We start from the raw sequence: 5209 nt of genomic DNA, 5'->3' as shown, positions 1-5209 counted from the left end.
ATATTTCTTAAATATAAATATAATATAAATAATATTTATATTTAAAAATATTTCAAGTTAATTAATAATCATAATTAATGAATTAATTTAATAAACTATACAGGTTTGTTTTTAATTACATGAAATAAAAAAATTAGTTAGATTCCAAAACTATTTTAAACTCAAAGACTCTCTTTAAAACTATATATTATAAGTTATAATTTTTGTAATTTTAACCCAAAATAAAAAGTAAATACATTTTTATTAAAATTGTATATAATAGTAATTATATTCTTTTGTAATATGATATGATATTCATATTATTTAAACATAATTAATAATCTAATATATATTCATATCATCATATTAGTTATTTAACTAACTATATTTTAAATATATTTCTCAATATACAATGAAGGAAATTGTTTGTCAAGATGGTTAAGAAAGTGAGTACTTTCCTTCCTTGGCTTGGCTTTGAGTCCAATCACTATCAATTTTATTCAACTATTTAAATAATAAAAAGATATATAAATGGGTATTTGTAAATGGGTTTGGGATAGGTATCCGCGAAATCTGGTTAAAAAAATAATCAGGTAACTTTTATCCAAAGTGTGATATCCGAACCGTATCCAAACCCGATTCTAATAGTAAAATCACTATCCGAACCCATCTCAAACCTGTTTATTGGGTACTCTGACTCGAAATAACCGGGTCAAGTACTTACAAGTATCCTATAATAGGGTAGTCATTGACATTCCTAAGTATTCTCCCCAACCTATTTCTCCTGAAGACCCTATCACTGTCAGGACCCAATTCAGCTAACCTGACTACTGTGTGGTTTGTCGCGAGGAATACAGTGGCTGGCAGCGGGGTTGCAATAAGAGCTAGAGGAGACAAGTCCCTCCCTTAGTCTTGCCTGTTTCTTCTTGTGAATAATCCAAAGTTTGCTTTTTTGGATATTGAACCACATCCCACTTTAGAAGAAATTATAATAGGAATTATAATTTCTCAGTGTAAAAAAAAAAAAAAGGAAAGTTGAATTTGTCAGTGTTAAGTCAGGTCAGTTGTGTTGGGTCCTGACATTGATAGGGTCCTTGGGAGAAATAGGTTGGGGAGAGGATTTGGAAAATTATAAATCCTAAAATTTGGTTTGAAAGTTGGAAGAGAGGAAAAAGAAATGAAAAGAATGAGTGTTTTTTTTCTTTCACAAATAAGCTTGTTAGAAAAATAATGAAAAGAAGATTATTATTTCCTTATTAGATGTTGTTTACCCTACCGTCAAAAATAAGAAATTACTACTTCTTAACTAAATGTTGTTCATTATTGATTTAATTTAATTTAATTTAATTTCTACCTATTTTTTAATTTTGCCAAAGAAATTATAACTACACAGTTTCTTGTGCCAACAAAAAGGACATCGCGAGTAAGAGAGAAACACCATTATATTCTCTTTTTCTTCTCTTCTTGACTTGCACAAAAGGTAGTTCCTTAAGGGAGGTTGGCTACCATAGTAAAATAATAAAAATATTTTAGAATATTAACACAAAATATCAAACAAAAGGTTCGAAAGCAACGAGAATACACCTAGGGTTGTGCAAACGGGTAGTTTGATTAATTCGGTTACTGAACATTCAGTAACCGAACTAACCGAACTCCTATATAAAACTAACCAAAATCGAACCGAAATAAATAACTAACCGAACTAACTCAATTAGTTCGGTTTGATTACCAAAAATCGAACTTAATAATTTTTTTATTTGTATACAAATATCAATCGACCAATGATTTTAACACCCCTTTTACCTCTCTCCCACAGATAAAAACATAGATAAATAATTAAAAACATAGAATAAACAATAATAAATAATCTTTGAGCAAATAATAACAAATCATTAACAGTATTCAACTAGATAAAAACAACAACAAATCATCTTCAACAACAACAGTGGGGGTTTCAGATGGAAGGAAAGATGCAGGAGACAACGGTGGTGTAACAAAGGGAAGTGCAATGGCAGGATCACTAGGAGTAGGAGGTGGAGCTGGATTATCGCTTTCACTTGCCATTGAAATCTTTAACCTATCACTCAAAAAGAATTAATTAATTAGCAAATTTGTCATAATAACTTTCTGTTGGAAAAAATTAAATGCAAAAAAATTTGTAAAAATTTGTCACTCAAGCTCTTGGTGATGTTCTTAGAATAATTTTCATTTCTCCGGTTAGAAAGTGCATCATTTTCTTCACCACTAAGCATTGAAACTTCAGGGTGTAAATCCAAAAAAGATGTTTTACTATGATTTGGGCTAACATTATTAGAGTTAATAGAACATTTAAACTTTGTGAAAAGTGGAAAATCTCTTTGCATTTGGCAAGCACCCAATGAACCCCTCTTGTTAAAACCCTTCAAGAACTAGCTCCATCAATCCACCTCTCCTTCAAACTATATTTTATGGATAAGGCTAACACTCCAACAAATGCTTAAGAGTCAAATGGTACAAAACAAGGAGACATACAAGCTGCCATATTTGCAGCACAAAAGCCAATTCCTGAAACTTACAATTCACATAAACCAATATGCTCAAACATCGAATAATATAATCAAACCTAATTGTTAAAACCCAAATGATCAAAATACAGTTCATCCTTTGAAGTAATTCAACATTGTTTTTAGAAACAAAATAAAAGGCAAAGTAAACACAAATTCTCTTATTTCAACACATTAATTTATCAAAGATGGTCCCAAATTGCACTAACGAATGTTTTACCATTTTCCTAGAATGAAAATCGATCAATTCACTAAAAAAACAAAATGAAAGCAAAATTAACAACAATGCTCAACTGCAAAGAATTAAAAACCCACCAACAAGATCAAAAACCCAGAATAAACATGACCTTCAACCGTAGATTAAACCATCAAAACCAGACAGAACTGGATAAAAGTAAAATTTGTGAAAGAGACTTGAAAGAACCAATTTTGAAGCATTGAAAAAGAACAAAATAAGGAAAATAACAGCTAGGTATCAACAATCAAGCAAAATGATATGCAATGAGACAAGAATCCAAGGAAACTGCACCCTAAGAATAATTCCAAGGAATTTGCACACACTAACTTAGTACACTATAAAAATGTGAAATCAAACTCTTGTGATTTTCTATTCTTTTCGGATAATTTGAGAGTTATATCAAACTAGGATGGTTCAATGTTAACATTGGAAATATGTAACTAAAATTAAATTAGATCATCATCAAATTTCTCCATTTTTTATATTTTTCAATTAGTATTGTACTATGCTATACAAATAACAAATAACATCACTTTCTCCCTGTATTTGGATGGCCATTTTCAATGATAAAGAAAAAACCAGAAAAAAACTAAAAAGAATGGTGAAGCCTTCACCAGATGAACGATGGCAGAAACCCAAAAAAACTTACTAGTCACTTGATGAGGGAAGGCCCAAAAAGGTGAAGGATCAAGGAACAAGAATGGCAGCAACTTGGACTTACTAAAGATAAAGCCAAAAACCCAAAAAAACTTACTAGTCACTTGATGAGGGAAGGCCCAAAAAGGTGAAGGATCAAGGAACAAGAATGGCAGCAACTTGGACTTGCTAAAGATAAAGCCAGAAACCAGAAACTAGAAAAGGCAGTCAGTAGAAACCAGATCGAGCGAGAATGGAGATCGGATGCAGACGGACGGTAGTCGACAAAAACCAGAAAGGGCGAGAGACGAGAGTGGATAGTGGAGATAGGAGTCACGAGAGACAGGACGACAGAAACTAGAAAGAGGAAATGGGGATTTAGGAATTTTTTAGGTAACATCTCCAAAATGCCCTTCAGTTAGTTCGGTTATTCGGTTAGATATTTTCCTAACCGAAATCGAACCGAAGTAATTATACTAATCAATTATCCTAACCGAATTAATCGAAAAATCAAACTAACCGAATTGAAAAAACTAAACTTATTTTGGTTCTATTCAGTTATTCGGTTTGATTTCTATTTGCTCACCCCTAAATGCACCAATGGATGACAATAAAAATAAATAGTCTCAAAAGCAAAACCACCACAGATCTAACCGACAGGCAACCTCTTCTTTCTTTCTTCTTTCCTTTTTCTCGCCTTTTCTGGTCCTTTATCTCTTGCCCTTTCTCCACACAAGAAACCTAAAACCTTGTTATTTTTCTCTTTCTTTAATTCTCTCGCTCTTTTTTTTTTATTTATCTTTCATTCTTGTCATTTATTTTCCATAGAAAGCTAAAACGATGTAGTTTGATGCTCAACTTCCCCTGATTATCCCAACATAGGACAGTTGCACAAAATTAGAGCTCAATTTGCCAAATGTCTCTAATTGGGATAATATATATTAATGTGATGATTTGATAATATCAAAGCTAATTCTTTAAATATAATACTCCTCCAAATAAAAGACCAAGATTAGCTTAGCAATTCCTACAATTGGTTTGATTCTTATGAGAATTTCTCACAAGCTTAGCCTCCAATCATGCACTTGGTATTACTTAATGAATCATCACATGTTTTTATATTGTTTTGTATTCGCTCTGTCCCAAAAGTCTTTCTTATGATTTAAGAGTAGAGGTATTACTTAATTGACGTTTTTTATTCAGATAATATTAATTAAATACAAATTTTACCCTTAGTCCAAAGGCTGAGAATATCTCATTTTGACTGTTGAGGTCACATACAGTGGCTAAAAAGGCCAATTAAAATCCTTGTAAGCTGCTAGATCTGACTGTTTATAGCCACAACAAGCTCATTGTGACAAGAATCGGAGGCTAGTGGTAGAGCCAAATGGCTCGTCGGTGAGACGGTCTTTCCTTGCCACTAATAGCACATGTCGGAGCACCTACGGGGGCCAGTCAGGTCGCATGCAACACAGGATGAAGTGCTTGCGGCCGAACATGGTACGCCCAATTCCAGCTTATTTGCCTAAAGTTTTGTCCCCTTTTAAGGCATTATTACGCTGCTACTTCTTAACCAAACGCTGTTTCTTTATTGATGACGCTAAATGTCTGTATGGTTAGACTAATATTTAATTTGATTTAATTTAATTTTTTTCTACCTATTGTTTAATTGTGCCAAAGAAATTAAAACCACACAATTTTTTAACTTGTGCAAAAAAGAAAAAAAAATTAACACATCGCGCGTAAGAGAGAACCAGCATTATATATTCTCTCTCTCTCTCTCTCTCTCTCTCTCTCTCTCTCTCTCTCTCTC

Source organism: Theobroma cacao, chromosome 9, assembly GCF_000208745.1.
Source record: "Theobroma cacao cultivar B97-61/B2 chromosome 9, Criollo_cocoa_genome_V2, whole genome shotgun sequence".
NCBI lineage: Eukaryota > Viridiplantae > Streptophyta > Magnoliopsida > Malvales > Malvaceae > Theobroma > Theobroma cacao.
This window is presented reverse-complemented; position numbering follows the sequence as displayed.